General features: G+C 44.1%; 1 pseudogene; it reads left to right on the top strand.

Moving 5' to 3' along the window:
- The window catches only part of LOC144762337 (uncharacterized), a 97,974-nt pseudogene extending 79,956 nt beyond the window's left edge, over window positions 1–18,018 (top strand).
- The last annotated feature ends 1,542 nt before the right edge of the window (window positions 18,019–19,560 follow it).

The raw sequence follows: 19,560 nt of genomic DNA, 5'->3' as shown, positions 1-19,560 counted from the left end.
TTTAAATGGTGTGTAATATAAATTGCATACCGTTTTATAGATTTGGGCTTTTAGATTACTGGCCAGAATGACCTTAGAGGATAATTGTAGCACCATATCTATGTCCACGTTAGGATTGTTTAATTTGTTAGCCCAGCTATCTTCTATTCTATCGAGATCGTCCGGATGGTTATTTATAAGGATCCCATATATATCGCTAATTCTAACTGAAAATTTTTGCATCAAATTTAGTAGCGATGGCGACTGTAGCTCGGTATTTGTAATATATTGTCTTAATGATGTATAAATTTGAATAAATTTAAGGTAGTCTGCGGGGCGAATCTGATATTTAAGACGCAATTCGTCAAATGTTGTACTACCATCTGAGTTTAGAAAATCACCAATAGTGACAATACCTAATTTTTCCCATCGCTTAGTAATGTTATCATTGAGATACTGAGGGACTATGAAGCTATGCCATAAGGGTGTATAATTGGTATGTTTGGGTATTGAGAGTATTTTTGTAGCTCTGGTCCAGATTTTATATGCGTCTGTGACTATCTTAAATTTAATCTTTTTATAATATGACGGCTCGATTTGCCTTAACAGTAATCCTCGTGCTGTATTTCCCAATGTGAGTTCGTAGATAGAAGGGATATTATGCAAAGATCTGTTATGGACTGATTTTTTAGATGTGATTAAAAAGGCCATCTGTTGTAAGATGGCAGCCCACATGTAATAAGTTAGATTTGGCACTGCTAATCCGCCACGGGCTGTTGGCAACACCAATTTGGTTATTGCCCTTCTTGTCTTCCCATAGTTCCAAATAAATGATGTTATTGCTTGATCTATCTTCTTCATATAGATATTATCGATTAAAAAAGGGATTGCTCGAAATAGATATAACAGTTTTGGAAAGATTGTCATTTTGATATAGTTGGTTCTACCGATTATGGATAGATGAAGGTTGTTTACTCTAAGGAGATCTTTTTTAATTTTAGCCACTAGGGGGTCATAATTTAGAGTAATGATGTCATTAGTATTAGGTGAGATGGTGACCCCTAAGTACTTCGCATTTGCTACTTTATATTGGCCTGTGTATGGGGTGTTATCAGTACAGACTACCATCGTTTTATCTCGATTTAATGAGTAGCCTGAATACAGACCGAATGTTCGAGTGACTGCTTCTATTTCATCTATAGCCTCGATAGGGTTGGTGGTTAGAATCGCTATGTCATCAGCATAGGCGAGTATTTTGGTATTATATATACTTGTTTTTACTGGAATTATTGCTGGTGATGTTAGAAGTTTGATAATTAATGGGTTGATGTATAATGAAAATAAGAGTGGAGAACACGGACACCCTTGTCTTGTCCCTCTCTGGATAGTTATACTTTCGGACTCGCAGCCTCCGGTCAGGATTTTAGCTTTAGGTTCTGAGTATAGGGCTTTTACTGATTTTATAAACCCTGGGCCTATGTTGTTAAGGGCTAAAAGCTCCCATAAATACTGCCAGGAGACCCGGTCAAATGCCTTTTCGGCGTCTAATAGGACCAGGGACATTTGACCATTCTCTATCTTCATTATGTCAAACAGTGTTAGTACTCGGCGTATGTGATCGGTGGTGCTTTTGCCTGGTATGAACCCATGTTGCCAAGGAGACACTAGTTGTTCTATGTGCTTACTAAGTCGGTTGGCTAAAATCTTCGCGTAGGTTTTAGAATCTGAATTGATCAGAGAGATTGGTCTGTATGACGTTGTTAACTCAGGGGGTTTATCCTTTTTCCTGAAGACTGATATGTTTGTTTGTTTCCATGACTCTGGGGATTTTCCATGCCATTGGATACCTAAGAATAAGTCATGAAGGAATGGGATTATTATATTACCTAGTATCTTATATAGGTCTAGGGGTATCCTATCGGGCCCAGCAGCCTTCCCTGCGGCTAGTTCTGCTATTGCCAACTCCACCTCTGTTCTAGTGATCTCTTTCTCTAATTCATTCCTTACGTTATCGTCAGCGGGTTGTAACATATTAGTTTCGCTATGCCAGTTGACTAGAAACTCATTAATCTCATAGGCCGTGTGTTCATCTTCATTCTGATATAGCTTTTGGTAATATTCCTTGAAGCAATTAGCGATTTCTTTCTGGGTGGTGTAATTATGCCCACAATGTTCAATACTTTGTATTGTATTATAGGATTGAGTCTGTCGTGTTTTTAAAGCTAGGTGTTTCCCGACATTTTCGCCTACCTCGTATGATTTGTTTCGATAAGCTTGGACAGTTTCGGCGGCTTTAACAGCCAACTCATTATTTAATTCTGCCTTGGTCGCACAGAGCACGAACGATAGGTCTGTTCAAGATGTTTTATGACTTCTAGATATGGTAGAGGCTGGAATTTGGGGCCTCCAGAGAGAGTGTCTCTTTGCAGGTGGAAGGGGAACTTAAATCAGAAATAATGAATAGGCTTTTGTTCAGAGGCGCCAGGCACAGGCCTGTAGGAGTCTTCAGGAATTTTAGGGGGTACCGCTTGGTCGGAGAGAAGCCTGGGAAGCAAGGTCAACTTTAATGAAGAGTCCCGAGGAGCACCAGCATGAAGTTTGCCGCCAGAAACTACACCACGTGAGGGGCGTCTCCAGGGGCGTTCCTATTGGAAATGTGATTTTGTATTAGGGATAGCACCCCGGGGTGGAGTTAGAGCAGATGCTCTGAGGAGCCTAAGAGAGCGGATGGGTAGGCAGATGGAGAACTGAAAGACTTCGACTTTGAGACAAAGACTAAGGGAAGTGTGTGATCTTCTTTGGAAGTCACCACTGCTGACACCTTTTTAGGTAAAGATCTTGTTAAGTAGGGATGTCACTTAGTCTAGTGTAGGGACAGACTAACCTGTATTTTTTCTTTTCTGTAAATGACTCTCAAGTTGCAACTCACAGCGATTCTTGCAACTCTCATGGTATTTGAGATATTTTTGATAATTTCCTTTTGCCGATTAAGAGCATTCAGAGAGTACCTTTTTATATTGATACCTGTATATCTTTTGAATCTTATTCTGAGATGTTTGTATCTCCAGATACTTTTGGCTTTACAATAAACTTTTTAACCTTTTCCAGTGGTAAGTGGTTCTTTAGAGTGGTGTAAGTTCTTTCTTGATTAACCTAGTAGTGGATTGCCTTTTACTCAATGACAGGTACCAACGATTCAGTCGACCTGAGCTGGGATCTGGTAGGATAACAATAGACCAGAAATCCCGCGTTAACAGTTGGTAGCAGATTAGGATGGTTATATTCTTGAGGAAGGTAATCTAGACTAGGTTAGTTTACCCCAAGGTCCCTAGAGTTCGAGAGGTGGCCTGCCGAAGAAGGCGCTGACGGAGAGAGAAAAGCAGCAGTATCGGACGAGAGTGAGTATAACAAGGGTCATGCGTGGACAGATTGCGGTGTTTTGTGTTGCATTTGTATTGTAATGTCTTGCGGAGTTGAATGCCTGTAGCGTGATTGTGAGAAGGTTGTGAGCGCGCGCAACCTGGTAAAATCTTAAGTTCGGGGGAGAGCTTAAGTGGTTCGGGTGTATCGAACATCCAGAGTAATTGTCGACCAGAGTAAGGGAGTCATGAGGTACCATTGACCGCCGCAGGACCGAGATAGGGGGAGTGTAAGAGTGAGTGTGTGAGTAACGGACGCTGGTCGAAAGTTACTGTGTGTAAGTAACCTATCAGAGAAGGTGATTGTCTGGACGTAAACGGAAAGACATTTCGCCAGTTAAGGTGACAGTTACAGATTGACTGTGGGCGTACAGTCAAAGAAAAGTGATCGCTTGGACGGAAGTAATCATTTTTCGGAGTATGAATGGGACGCATGCATAAACGCGGAGACGAGCTGAGAAAGGAGGGGTACCGCTGCGAAGGGGGACGAGTGACGTCAGCGAGAGTCGCGCTGAGATAGGGCGGTTAGTGAGGAGCCGCGACGTGATAGGACGGTTGGTGTGACGTCGGCAAGAGCCGCGCAGAGATTGGGCGGCTGGGGTGACGTCAGTGAGAAGTTGCGTTCTGATAGGCCAGTTAGCGAGAACCGAGCTGAGATTGGTGGATTGTCATCGGGAAGTAAACAAACGCGGAGAAAATAGAAATATTGTAGGTTTTGAACATGAAGTGTTTTAAATGTTTGAGAGAGATTTTTAAGAGAAAAAGAAGGAACTCTTATTACGGGGAAGAGGCACCGCCAGAGGGTACACCAGCTTACTATATGGCAGCGAATGTTGGCTTGCATACGATACTATGGATTAGTGAATGGAATAAGATTTCGGAAGGGAATGAAGAACTGACGTTTCCTAAGTATGGAACGTTCAAGTTAGAGGCGTTACATCGGCTGAAATCAATTATGTCCTCATTGAATCCTCCACCTAGACCAACCCAGTTTGAGGCCCTTAATGCGAGGCTTAGGGCGGCACACAACAGAAATTTGAACAGGCGCCAAGAAAGGTTGAAGCGATCAGTAAGGGCAGTGCGAGATGCCAAATGGGATGCGGACGCCAAGAGATGGAGGGTACAGGCTATTGAGGTGGACAAGTTATACCCAGTGAGAGAGGTGACAAGAGAACAGAGGCTCATGGAAGAGGATGAGGAGAGCGAGTCGGAGGACAACTTGATAAATAGGTTGTTAATAGATAGACCGCCTCCGAACGTTGGGAGAATAGAGGATAGGGGACTCGCAAGGGATGATGGGCCTGCCATAGAGGGATATGTACCACTCCCTATATCGGAGTGGACACCGGCCAAAGGTGAGGAACACCTCAGCCTAGTACAGTACCGAGAGTAGTCGGAAGGTTTGTGGTGCAGAAGGTACCGGAAACAGAGAGGGTTGAGTCCTATGGGTTGCCAGACGCTCTACAAGTACCCGTTACCATAGGTCCTATAGTATCGATTTACAACCCCGAGAGAGACAGAGAGGAAGAACAGATGAGGTTAGATAGAGAGAGAGCAGAAATGGAAAGGAGAAATAACACGACAAATGCCTGGAGGCAATTGCCAGGACCAGTGACGTGGAGCACCCCATTTGATCCAGCAGTGGGTCCCGCAGCAGAACAGGGGGGTCAGAGAGGACCGATGGACCTGAGGGGATCACGGCCGAAATCCTTTAAGGAGCTGAGGGCCGATTTGAGAGAATGGGATGGGTCCACAGAAGCACCAACCAGCAGGCCAAGAACAGAAGCAGAATGGGGAAGCCGAGGCAACGGAACATTGTCTCACTGTGGGGCTAGTGCAAGTAGTCAGGAGTGGGATGGTAACAGGCCGGAGAGTAGAGGAGTTATACGTCATACTGACGGTGGGAATGAGCAGGAGAGACGTGAGAAAAGTACAAGATGTGGGGAGACGCCTCGTCTCATTCAAAGCGAGGGAGATCAGCGGACCCAAGAATACAGAGAGAGGTTTAGATGTACTCACCATGCACCTAATGAGAATGTACAGCACTGGAGTCGTGGGAGCATGGGGAACAGTGAAGGATCTTGCCATGGGTCGAGAGATCAGGGACCACCGGCAAATGACGAGGACAGGGGGAATAACGGAATGTCTTACCATGCATCTAGGGAAATCATGCAGGACGGGACTGGTGGGATTATGAGAAATGGGAAAGTGTTTAACCATACACCCAGAGAGGATGGAACTGCATGGGACCTGGAGAGGTGGGAACAAGGGAGGACTCCCCATAACTCGCCTGAGCCTAGACGTAGGACTCGGAGCTGGGATGGGAGAGATGTCAATGGACCCCCTAGAACTAGCATACTGAGAGCTGCAGTAAAGGCCAAAAGACTCGATGTCACTAGCTTAAAATCTGACCTGGACGAGATAATAGATGGGACATTGCCCTTAGAAAGGATTGACCTGTATGAACAAGATGAGTTACTGTTCATAGCAAAAGATATTACCCAAAAGGCAAGAGCAATTCATGAGAAACTGTCTGGACTGGCAGACAAGTATATGGTAGACCTGTCCAGAACGAGGACATTACAGAGTAACCATAGGTTGCAGTATTCAGATCAAGACTTAGATGAGAAGAGAACTACAGGATTAAAAACACACATAAGGGAGTTGATAACAGGAATAAGAGTGTGGAGAGATCTGGACAAGTGGGAAGAGAGGTGGTCCAAAAGGGGTACTGTCAGGAGGAGCACGAGTGTGATGTCTCCGGAAGGAAGGGTAATGCAGATGGAGGCATTTCCTTTGAGAGAAATATCGAATGGGAACTATGTGCATGTGCCCTGGAGTAGAGGAGATTTGGCTGCATTTACCAACTCATTTCCGAAGTTAAGGGACAATCCTGTTGAGTGGTATAAGCAGGTAGAAAGGTTTGTGAAAATATCGAAGGTATTGTGGATTGATTTAAACACCTTGTTTGACATTGTGGTGCCAGGAGATTTGTGAACAGCATGCAAGACTAGTGTCGAGTGGCCAACGGTAGAACCCGAAAGGGATGCTGCCACAAATGGACCGTCTGAAACTGTAATGTTGAAATATGAAAGAGTAATGACTTGGCTGAAGGAAAAGGTCCCACCACAAGACATAGATTGGGTAAAAATAGACCGAACAAGACAGGAACCCAAGGAGACAGTTCACGAGTTTTATGAGAGATTGCTGAAAACATTCAAACAATACAGTGTACTCGATGTAATGGACCCCAAGGATATAGGACAGTTTGTGTCAAAGTTTGTATTGGGGTTGAGACCTGATATCTGTTTGATGATTCAGCAACATTTGATTTGTTGGCAAAACAGACCATTAGATGAGATTTTGAGGTATGCCAGGTACTGCTGTGACGAAATAGATTCCAAAGCAAAGAAGCTAAAAGAGAAGCTGATGGTAGTGCAGATGCAGTCAGCTGGAAAGGGTGGACAGCAGCAGCAGGGTACAGGGACAATGAGACGGAAATCAAGCAATCAGAATAAGGACAGTGAGGAAAAAGTGGGACCTAGAATTGACATTGCTACATTGAAAAGAACGACAAAGTGCCACCAGTGTCATCAGGTGGGGCATTGGAGACGCGAGTGTCCCTATAACCCTGAGAATGGAGAACTAGAGCAAGAGGAAGAGGTTCCAGAGGTTCCAGTTCAAGGGGTACCTGTGCCGAGAATCAAGGTGGCCAAAGGGGGGACTTCGGCTCCACGAGCTCAGTTTCCGCAGCCACCAAAGATTTCGACCGGGGGAAAGGTTTTTAGACAAATGCCTCTTTTCATAGATGAGGAAAAAGGGTATTACGTTGATCCATTGACTGGCCAACGTGTAAGCAAAGAAGAGGACTGTACCCTCGGGGCAGTTCTGGAAGTGGATCAAAGAGGACCGTTTGTTGAGGCTGAAGTGGCAGGGTGTCCTACGACATTCTTGGTGGATACTGGAGCTACTCGATCAACTTTGAGGTCAGCAGTGGTTCTGGATCTACCAATGTCGGGGGAAACAATCCAGGTGGTAGGAGTCGCAAACAAGAGAATGACTAGCCCTTTGACGGAACCAGTGTCAGTAAAAATCGGAAATTACATGAATGAACATCAGTTTGTAGTATGTGATTCAAGTCCTGTGTGTCTGTTAGGAAGGGACTTATTGTGCAAACTGAACTGTACCATATACTGTACGCCTCAGGGAGTGGAGGTAGAGACGACAGATGATGATGCTACCTTCAAAATTGTGAACTCCAGAACATGCATAGAACTGTATCCTACTCTAACTGTGGAGGATCTTCCTTGGGACTTACGCGAGGCAGTATCATCAGAAGTATGGGATTTTACAGGAGAAGAGATAGGATTGGTCAAAGGGGTAGAGCCAGTGAAGATCATAGTGAAACCAAATGTTGATTATCCAAGAACGCCACAATACAAGCTGTCCCAAGAGACGATTGCAGGAATAAAGCCCGTGATCGACTCTATGATTAAACAGGGAATACTGAAAGAAATCGTGGGAAGTCCATGCAACTCCCCGATTATGGGTTTGCAGAAACCTAGTGGGAAGTTTAGGATAGTACAGGACCTACGAAAAATTAATAACATTGTTGTTTCATGTTGTCCAGTGGTACCGAATCCATCAGTGATATTGTTTCAGATACCATTCCAAGCTGAGTGGTTCACAGTGATAGATCTTTGTCAGGCTTTCTTTTCAATCCCATTAGACGAAGAGAGCCAGTACCTTTTCGCGTTTAAAATGGAGAACCGCGTCTTAGCATGGTGTAGAATCCCACAAGGGTTCACAGATAGCCCATCAATCTTTAATCAGTTACTGAAAAAGAATCTTGAAAGTCTGGTACTGCCCCAGAATTCGGTTCTGGTCCAGTACATAGACGACCTACTTGTTGCGTCAGGAACAGAAGAAGCTTGCAAGGAAGACACCATTGCCTTGCTGAACCATTTAGCTGAAAATGGACACAAGGTATCTCCGAGTAAATTGCAGTACTGTCTGACAGAAGTACAGTACTTGGGTCATCGGATAGAATAGAGGCAATCATGAAGATGAACTCGCCTACAACACAGAGAGAAGTCAGGATGTTTCTAGGAATGGTTGGTTATTGCCGACAGTGGATAGCTAACTTTTCACTGAAAGCAAAACCCTTACAGAAACTGACGTACAAGGAGGTGAGTGATCCGGTACCATGGGACAACGAGTGCTTGATGGCGTTCCTACAGCTGAGAGATGACTTGTGTCGTGCTCCGGCTTTGGGGATGCCGGATTATGAAAAGCCATTTTCCCTCTATTGCTGCGAAAGGGAGGGCTGTGCTTTGTCAGTTTTAGTGCAAGTACATGGGAATGCCCGTAGACCAGTTGCATACTTTTCGGCTACCTTAGATCCAGTAGCCGCAGCGTTGCCCGGATGTCTCAAATCCGTTGCTGCAACAGGTATCAGCATTGAACGTTGTGAAAGCATAGTGATGGGACACCAGTTAGTGGTGTATGTACCTCATTCTGTGGAACTGTTAATGACCAGGACCAAGACCCAGCACTTGACCAACAGTAGGCTCACGCGCTATGAGCAAGTTATTCTTGCTGCAGAGAACGTGACCCTTAAGAGGTGCTCTGTCTTGAATCCTGCTACTCTGATGCCACTTCCTAATGACATAGAAAGCGAAGACTGTGAAGATCACGATTGCCTTGATGTGACTGAACTATGCACGAAGCCCAGACCAGATATTGTGGATGAACCATTGATCGACCCCGATGAAATCTACTTTGTCGATGGTTCATGTTTAAGGGACGATACTGGTCGGTTGAGAGCAGCTTATGCTGTTTGCACCATTACTGGAGTTGTGGAAGCCGCTTGCCTAGAAGGAGTACACTCCGCTCAGGTAGCAGAAATCATTGCATTGACACGTGCCTGTACAGCAGGCAAGAAAATTAGAGTCACCATCTATACTGATAGCCAATATGGGTTCGGTGTAGTTCATGATTTCGGGCAATTGTGGTCTCAGAGGGGTTACATGACCTCCTCTGGTTCGCCAATCAGAAATGGAGAATTTGTGCGGCTGTTGTTAGAAGCATTACAGGGTCCTGCTGAAATAGCAGTTGTAAAGTGTGTAGCTCATACGAAAAATTCAGATTTCGTGTCACAGGGAAACCGATATGCAGATGAAGTTGCCTGCTATTGTGCGGAGCATGGTTATTCTTTCACGGAGGTAGAAGTAAGTGGGGCTCAGGAAAGGACAGAATTAAGCATGATGTAAGAAACAGTCGATACTTGGGAAGATTTGAAACAAATGCAAGACAATGCACCTGAATCTGAAAAGCAGGCGTGGGAAACAGCAGGATGTGTGAGAAGCGAAATGGATTTTTGGATTTCAGCAGATGGAAGGGCCGTGTTACCTGAGGAGTTAGCAAGCCCAATGGCACGACAGATACATGGTCCAGTGCATTTGGGAAGGGATGCCATGCTGAGGGTGTTCAGGCAGACTTGGTATTGCCCAAAGTTTAGGATTGCAGCAGAAGCAGTGTGTAAGCGATGTGTCACTTGTCAGCAGTTGAACATAGGGAAAAGAACACCGGTTACACTGAGTCACATTGGGAGGTCTGGGGGGCCTTTCAACAGAATGCAATTGGATTTTATTGAAATGCCAAGGGTCAACCGCCTTAGGTATGTTCTGGTGGTAGTATGCATATTTTCCAGATGGGTTGAAGCGTACCCTACACGCAGGTGCGATACACTCACAGTAGCAAAGTTGTTGCTTAGAGAGTTGATACCGCGCTTCGGGGTGCCTGCCTCTCTGGAATCGGACAGAGGGACACATTTTAACAGCGAAGTTGTGAAGATGCTTTGCTCTGCATTGAACATTGATCAGAAATTGCATTGTAGCTATCGACCAGAGGCTTCAGGTATCGTGGACCAGATAAATGGGACGTTGAAATGTCGAATTGCTAAAGTGTGTTCATCAACTTCCCTAAGTTGGCCTGATGCTCTTCCTTTGGTCCTCATGAGCATGCATAGCACACCCGACAGGAGGACAGGTCTCTCTCCACACGAGGTGTTGATGGGGAGGGCAATGAGACTTCCAACTGTCCCCACAGCTGCATTACTGAACATTACAGATGACCTGATCCTGGATTACTGCAAGGGGTTATCTGACGCCATTCATTCTGTGTCTCTTCAGGTACAGGCCGCAGAAGTTCCAGCTTCAAGAAATCAGTGCCACGACCTGTGCCCAGGAGACTGGGTGCTGGTGAAGAAGCACGTCCGGAAGAACTGCTTGGACGTGCGCTGGAAGGGGCCTTTCCAGATAGTCCTAATCACGAACACCGCCGTGAAGTGCGGAGGACTGCCAAATTGGATCCACGCTTCCCATACTCGAAGAGTTCCAGCACCCTTGGAAGAAACAGCTCCTCTCACAGATGAAAATCCAGTGGTGGAGGAAGAATCACAAGAGGGGATCAGTCAAGCTGTGGGGGTGTCTGAAGAAGTTGGGAGCATAACAGATCCAGAAGAAGAAGGAAGACAGAACGGCAGTGAAACTGAAGTTGCTACAGAAGGAGAAAGCTGTTGTGAAACCAACTCAGAGACAGAACAAATCCAGAGTGATCAAGAACTGAGTGAACGGACGAGAAATAGGAGAACAAGGCGTGGAGCGGCTACCTGGCCTGAAAGAAAAAGGAGGCAAAGCTTGAAGCCAGCTCGAGAGGAAACTCTTGCTCCTATATCCGAAGACTCAGATCCAGAAGAAAGTGCACAAGGACAAGAGCAGGAAGGTCCGAGAAGATCAAGGAGGGTGCGAGTGCCTTGCAGAAGATACGCTACTCCTGAGTGGACCTACCTCGCTACAGATGTCCTCAGCGGGACGCAGAACTGGGAGGGTGAGGGAAGTGACCCTGACCAGAACTGACCCAATCATCACAGTGGAAGTAAGGTTCCTGTTACCAGGATTGGAGGTCGAAAGACTGCTGACACTCAACATCGTCTATCCTCCTCTCCTGAGCGGAATAAGAAAATTGATCTTTGAGACAGTTGAATTTCCGTGTTGCTGTTCAAGGTGTCCAATACTGGAGGGAATCCTTCTTCGTATGGAAATATTTGAGCTAGTGGTGGAAGTTCTTGGAACACGCATAGTCTCGGACTATTAAAGACTTTGTAAAGAACTTTGTAAATATCGATTGAATGATAACCTAGCGCCGAGTGGAAGAAGAAAGAACTAGGGACTTCCATTTTAGTGGCTGGAGAAGGGCTAGGGCTGTCTATTGCTACAGAACTCAGAGACTGTTTTTGCGGAGGGGATTTTTCAGCTTCCAGGTGTGGTTCAAAAGATTGGAGAAGCAAAGAAAAGAGACTTGTACTGTGAAAGAAAACCAGAACTACACTGTCTTGAGATCATGGAGGCTGGCAACCCGAACCGCAGGGCAAAATGCATAATAGGCACACTTTTAGGGGTAGTGATTTCTCTTATAGTTTTAGTAGTTACTGTATCATATATAGTGGGACATGAAAATGATGTGAAAGCAGAAAAAGAAGCAAAAAGTGTACCAACACAGAAGCCTCCTACGATTGGTAAACAGGGGGAAAATACAGCGAAAGAGAAAGCTTTATTAGATGCTGAAATAAAAAGATTACATGCAGATGAGTCACAGGGGAATTTTAAAACGAATGCTTATGCCAAATTGCTTTATGAATATATTGATGTCATGGAGGCGAAGAACTGCTACGTCTGTATGCAGTTGCCAGCTTCTGTAGATGAAGGCATCAGATACCATCATCTTCCATTGACCTATGGAATCTCATGTAGTTTGTTGCTGAGCATATTTTATGAACGAGAGGGGTTTGAGTATTACTTTTCGAACTTCGATTCGGTATTGCCAGAGGTGCCGAATTATAAACATCTAAATAAGTGGGATTATTATAAGTGTGAGGACAGGTTACAGAAATTTTTCATTCCATGGAGAACATTAGATACTTCGCATGCCCGAAGAAATAATTTGACTTGTAAAGTGTCAGAAATTGAGAAAAAGTTTATAGGGCACGTGGATGATCGATATAGGAGACAAAAGATCCTAAAAGCTTCAGGACAATGGAAAACAGATTGGACCCGGGAAGAAAGAGAACACCAAAGAAAGGGTAGCAGTGGTCCAATAGCTTTAGACCGGGAGAAAAGGGGAGAGCTATGTATACACAGAAGTCGAACATATTATGAGAATGTGTTTGTGGGAGAAGTTCATTGTGAACATGCTTTCCAATTAGAGTACTATTCTAAGGATTTCCTGAAGGAAAGGCAGGTGATCCCAAATGTATATTTTGTCTGTGGAAGAAATGCATATGTGAAACTACCAGATAATTGGTATGGATCATGTTACTTAGCAATTGTCTTCCCCAAAATATACCATGCTGAGGACTTAGAAACCAAAAAGAGAGAAACATCAGCTAGAGGAAGAAGGGATGTAAGCGCTGAGGAGGTAGTTGGAAATGTGTTTGGTGCTATGTTTCCTATTTTAGGGATAGCACTAAATGATGTTAAGATAAGAAGATTGGCAACAGTTGTAGATAGGTTGTCCGCCAGTACTGCTAGATCTTTAATGCTGGTGGAGGGAGAGATGCAATCGATAAGGGCAATGGTTCTTCAGAACCGACTTGCTCTAGACGTTCTGTTGGCCAAAGAGGGCGGAGTCTGTAAGGCTTTGAAGGTCCAGGAATGTTGCACTTACATTCCAGACAATTCAAAACCTCTCGAAAAGTACATTCGAAACATTACTGAAATACACAATGAGATAGAAGATTTGACTAAGGTAACAGTGTGGGAAAAGGTAGGTCAAGGAATGGGTAAAGTTGGAGGTTAGTTTGCCAACCTGGGAAAGAATATCATTTGGTACATATTGAAACCTATCATCATAGTAGTGATTTGTATAATCTCTTTGTGGGGATTGGTGAAACTGTACAAATGGTATAGAGCAAACAGGTTGCAAAGATCTATGCGAGAGCAGGGAAGGAAACTAGCTGCGATGCAGGAGAATCCGTACCGGAGTCTGAGGGCTCTAGAGGAGATGAAACGAGGGAAGATTGCAACGACCTCAGTTTGATACTCTGTACCTTAGAGAGGGTGTTGCGATGATGATGACTACTGTAAGTCATCAAAGGGGGGATTGAGAGAGCACAAATCTGAAAATGTAGAAGTGCACCATATTTACAAGCACGTAGTATTAGTTTAGTGTGGAATATAAAAGAGTGTCAACTTATATAGAGAAAATATATATGAGTGTTTAATTAAAATAGAGATGCATATATAAGTGTGAAAAACTAATGTAGAGGTTGTAGAAATGTTAAAATGATGTTGGAGTCACACGTTAGATGGCTAAGTGAAACGAAATGTAATTCTGCAAACCATGAAAATGTGTAGGCCACATGGCATTTCATAAGAAACGAAAGATGCTGCTACACTTTTAGTGACTTGGATTCTAATGTCATTTTACTGCAAACGTATTACTAGGCATAGAACTGAAGTATATGTTTTACATAGATGTGTTATATTTTAGTAATGTGTGTTAGTTAAAATATTGTTTAAACAAGGAAATTAAATGTGCATATTGCAGAGGCCGTTTCATGTAATTTTAGTAGGCCTGAATAGATAAAGTCGCTTCTTTGATCTGCATGAGCTCGTTAAGGAGAGGTCGCACAGAGCACGAACGATAGGTCTGTTCAAGATGTTTTATGACTTCTAGATATGGTAGAGGCTGGAATTTGGGGCCTCCAGAGAGAGTGTCTGTTTGCAGGTGCAAGGGGAACTTAAATCAGAAATAATGAATAGGCTTTTGTTCAGAGGCGCCAGGCACAGGCCTGTAGGAGTCTTCAGGAATTTTAGGGGGTACCGCTTGGTCGGAGAGAAGCCTGGGAAGCACGGTCAACTTTAATGAAGAGTCCCGAGGAGCACCAGCATGAAGTTTGCCGCCAGAAACTACACCACGTGAGGGGCGTCTCCAGGGGCGTTCCTATTGGAAATGTGATTTTGTATTAGGGATAGCACCCCGGGGTGGAGTTAGAGCAGATGATCTGAGGAACCTAAGAGAGCGGATGGGTAGGCAGATAGAGAACTGAAAGACTTCGACTTTGAGACAAAGACTAAGGGAAGTGTGTGATCTTCTTTGGAAGTCACCACTGCTGACACCTTTTTAGGTAAAGATCTTGTTAAGTAGGGATGTCACTTAGTCTAGTGTAGGGACAGACTAACCTGTATTTTTTCTTTTCTGTAAATGACTCTCAAGTTGCAACTCACAGCGATTCTTGCAACTCTCATGGTATTTGAGATATTTTTGATAATTTCCTTTTGCCGATTAAGAGCATTCAGAGAGTACCTTTTTATATTGATACCTGTATATCTTTTGAATCTTATTCTGAGATGTTTGTATCTCCAGATACATTTGGCTTTACATTAAACTTTTTAACCTTTTCCAGTGGTAAGTGGTTCTTTAGAGTGGTATAAGTTCTTTCTTGATTAACCTAGTAGTGGATTGCCTTTTACTCAATGACAGGTACCAACGATTCAGACGACCTGAGCTGGGATCTGGTAGGATAACAATAGACCAGAAATCCCGCGTTAACATACTCTAAGAGTTACATAGGAGCGGTAGATGGTACAAAGGTCTACTGCATATACTAGTGATTAGAGTTATCTCTATATACATAGGGAAGGGATATGACTGGATATACTCTAAGAGTCACATAGGAGCGGTAGATAGTATAAAGGTCTACTGCATATACTTGTGATTAGAGTTATCTCTATATACATAGGGAAGGGATACGAGTGGATATGCTCTAAGAGTCACATAGAAATGGAAGAGAGCACAACGGTCTACTGCATATACTAGTGATTAGAGTTATCTCTATATACATAGTTTGGGGATACGAATGGATATACTCTAAGAGTCACATAGGAATGGTAGAGAACAAAGGTCTACTGCATATACTAGAGATTAGAGTTATTTCTATATACATAGGTAAGGGATACGAGTGGATATACTTTAAGAGTCACATAGAAATGGAAGAGAGCACAACAGTCTACTGCATATACTAGTGATTAGAGTTATCTCTATATACATAGGGAAGGGATATGACTGGATATACTCTGAGTCACATAGGAACGGTAGATGGTACAAAGGTCTACTACATATACTAGTGATTAGAGTTATCCCTATATACATATATATATACACACATAGTAGATTTCCTCAGGCAGAGTTCCCTTAAGTGGGGTCGTAGGGGGGACGTGGTCACAACACCAAGGGAGGGTGGGAGGGAATCAAGGGTAAGGAGAGAAGGCAAGGCAGAAAAGGGAAGAAACATTTGAGGAACATCAAGGGGGAAACAAGGGAAAAGGGTAAAAGACGAAGGAAAAGACAAGAAGACAGGCCGGGGACCAGAGAAAAACGGCTGAGAACAGCAGCAAAATGGTGGGCAGGACAGAAGGAAAAGTAAAGAAGTCCATGAGAGTCTGTGGTCCACAAATGCAGTGCCTCAAGTGATAACCGTATCGGGGTCTATAATTTTGATCATCCGACTCTCCGATGCGTCTTATAGGAGTGCCCCTGGCCAAAATGAAGGTGCCCTGTCCGGCCTGATTCCTGCTTGTAGATGTGCACTCTGGTGCTACATGGAGTCGAGCTCAACGTGTGTGGTCTCGGCCATTTTGGAATCAGGCCGACCTCGTGTCATCTGCCTTTGAGCCTCTGGTGTCCCCCCTTGTAGTGCTTTGTCAATCCTCAGGGTGACCACCGGCGCTGGCTTCTTGCTGTGCGTGGCCTCCGCTTCAATCTGTCAGTATTCAGCCCAGTGATCAGCCCAAGGGTGCCTTTGTTGCGATGTCTGGGAGGGGGGTTAGGAAGTCATCATTCTACCCTGCCCCCCCCCCTATTTTTTGCTGAATGATACTGTTGATAACTGACTCTGACTTTACCCTGTGATCTGCTAACCAGGCCCAGGGCCAGCGCTATTTTTAACAAGCATTGGCATAGCCAATAGGTCTCACTTTTGAGGCCCTTTAAGTGTTTAAGGCGATACAAAAGGGGATGATGGACGGAGCGTTTGAGCAAATCAAACACTCATCCCCAGTCAACTGATCTGGGTTTAATCCATCACCATTCTTTAGCCCACTCAGCCACCCCATTTCAGACATGGCTATATGCAAATCAGTCTGACCCTGTGCCTCATGGGAACAGTCCAGCCCGAACTGCCAAGCCATGTCTTCCATGGACTGGAAACAAGCATCCTGGGACCGGTTTCGGATTCATAATCCTCATCAGCCAGGCTATCTTGAATCCAGTGGCCAAGCGAGCAAGGGACTCACGTCTGAGCATACCCTGCCACACTTAGGGCGAACAAAGCGATACAAAAGGGGATGATGGACGGAGCGTTTGAGCAAATCAAACACTCACCCCCAGTCAACTGATCTGGGTTTAATCCATCACCATTCTTTAGCCCACTCAGCCACCCCATTTCAGACATGGCTATATGCAAATCAGTCTGACCCTGTGCCTCATGGGAACAGTCCCGCCCGAACTGCCAAGCCATGTCTTCCATGGACCGGAAACAAGCATCCTGGGACCGGTTTCGGATTCATAATCCTCATCAGCCAGACTATCTTGAATCCAGTGGCCAAGTGAGCAAGGGACTCACGTCTGAGCATACCCTGCCACACTTAGGGCGAACAAAGCGATACAAAAGGGGATGATGGACGGATCGTTTGAGCAAATCAAACACTCACCCCCAGTCAACTGATCTGGGTTTAATCCATCACCACGTTACGTTTAGCGGAAACGATTGTTTCTAGTATAAATCACTCCCAGCTACAAGGAACATCAGATGAAGGCAGTAAGACAGCTATAAATATCTCTTTAAACCTGATCTCACCCCAATCTAAACTTCAGCTACAACCCCAAACGTTGTCTCGGTCAAGTATTGCCAGAGGATTTGTTGGCCCAGGAGGATATCATGGTTGGAAATATGATTCCTGGTACCGATGAATTGCAAAATAAAACCCTATCCAAAATACGGAGACATCCAGTGTTTATCAATTAGATATTAGAGACATGCTCAATCTAATATTGCATGAGGTTCGTGAAATGAAAAAAACTCTGAAATTGGAAATTGCCTCTGCACCTACGGCTAGGGAAAATCAAAAAAGCAATGACATGCTTCCCTATCAATCTTTAGGAGGCCGTAGCCCGAATTTCAGCATTGGAAGATCAAAGGAAAACGGTTATTGGGGAAGTGAAAGAGGCAGTAAAAGATAAGAGCTATCTGGAGAACAAACTGAAGGGTCTTAAGAACCATTCTCGGAGGTCAAACCTCCAGATAGTTGGGGTTCCCGAAGGTATTGAAGGTTCTGAAACTCTGCAATGGGTCAACTCCTTCATGAAGCACAAAGTTCTTCCAGAGTTTGAAGGAGATCTTACCATAACTATGGCACATCCAGTCCCAGCCCATCCTTTCCCCAATTCCACGATGCCGCAAACAATTTTGCGGAACTTTGCAGACTTTGGAATAAAGGAAATAATCTTGACAAAGGCGATCCAGCAGAGGCAGTTTCTAGTAAATAAAACCATTTACTAAGTGTTGTATATTTTCTGATATGACTGCTGCTGCTGTGCGTAGAAGAAAAGAGTTCGTTAAGATTCTTCATTTGTTCAAAGCCCACTGCACCCAAGCATCAATTGCCCAACAATGTAAACTGCGAGTTTTAGTTAAGGGAAAGTTTTTTATGTTTTCGGATTTGGAAGAAGGCCCAGGCATTATTAAAAGAGATCTTGCACGGATCTCGAGCCTAAGGGAATAGTTTAAATACTCGGATCCGTCATATGTTAACAAAAAGTGCTTTCCCTGTTTTTGGTACTAGGTCTGTTCTCCAGCTAGTTCATATTTGATTGTTTCTCTTTATTGCTGGGGTCAGTGGGGCCAGCGGGGTCACCTAGGGTGTAATTCCATGACACCCAAGAGGTCAGATGGGAGGGGCAAAATGTGGCTAGCGTGGCTAGTGGGAGTTTTTCCACATTTGAATGGGTGTTTTTTTTCCTTTGGGGTGGGAAGGATGGGGTCGGGAAAGGGTTCATTGCAGGAAAAAGAGCAGGAGCAGAAGGTACAGATAGCAAGCAATCTAGAGAATTGTTATTGAGTAAACCAGGAGTTTACTCTAGAGATAGAAATACTAATATAAACCAGTAAATGTAAGATCCTATCAGTCAACGCAAATGGAATTTTAAAGAAACTAAAGTACGGCGCTCTTATTAGATGGTTGACATCATTCAACCCCCAAATCTTGTTTTTTCAGGAGACACACTTAAAATCTAATTTCCCTAAGTTATTTTTACCCAGGGTTTTTTCTAAAGTTTTTTTTGCATCTGCAGGCCTTGCATTGAGAGGAGTTGCCATCAATTTCTCTAAAAAACTTCCCTGGGAATTTTTACAAGTACATAGGGAACCAAAGGGAAGATGGATATGGGTGGCAACAAGGTTAAAGGGGAGGCTCTTGAATTTCATAAATTACTATGGCCCTGTCTCGGATGACATCTCAGGGCTGGTCAAAATTAATGAGCTTCTGATGGGAGCCCCTGGACAGTTTATTATAGGAGGGGATATTAAGTTTATACAGGATTTAAGAAAGGATACTTCAAATAAAAACAAAAAACAACTGAAACCAAATACCAAAAAATTAGCGGAGGCTATTAAACAAGAATATCAATTATTAGATCCATGGCGAAATATTAATTTTGATAAACATTTTTTTACCTGTTACTCGCACCGCTTTCAAACCGCATCCCAAATTGATTATTTTCTTACATCCAGATCTCTTCAGGTTTTAAAGGCAGATATTGGGTGCAATCCCTTCTCTGACCACGCGTATATTGGGCTCGAACTAATACTTGGGGGAGGGAGCAGAGAGCGGTCCAGGTGGCAGCTGGACCGCCTCCTCCTCCAAGACCAGTATTTTGTGAAAAGCTTTAGAGAATGGATCTCTGAATATTTTAAGATCAATAGGAACACTGCGGAGCCCTTTGTCTGTGTGGGGCGGGTTCAAGGTGGCAGCTCGTGGTCAAATAATTGCCTTTACGGCTGCCCTGTCAAATGCTCAGAGGCTTAAAATAGCTGAATTACAAA

Source organism: Lissotriton helveticus, chromosome 6 (assembly GCF_964261635.1).
Source record: "Lissotriton helveticus chromosome 6, aLisHel1.1, whole genome shotgun sequence".
Taxonomy (NCBI): domain Eukaryota; kingdom Metazoa; phylum Chordata; class Amphibia; order Caudata; family Salamandridae; genus Lissotriton; species Lissotriton helveticus.
This window is presented reverse-complemented; position numbering and strand designations above follow the sequence as displayed.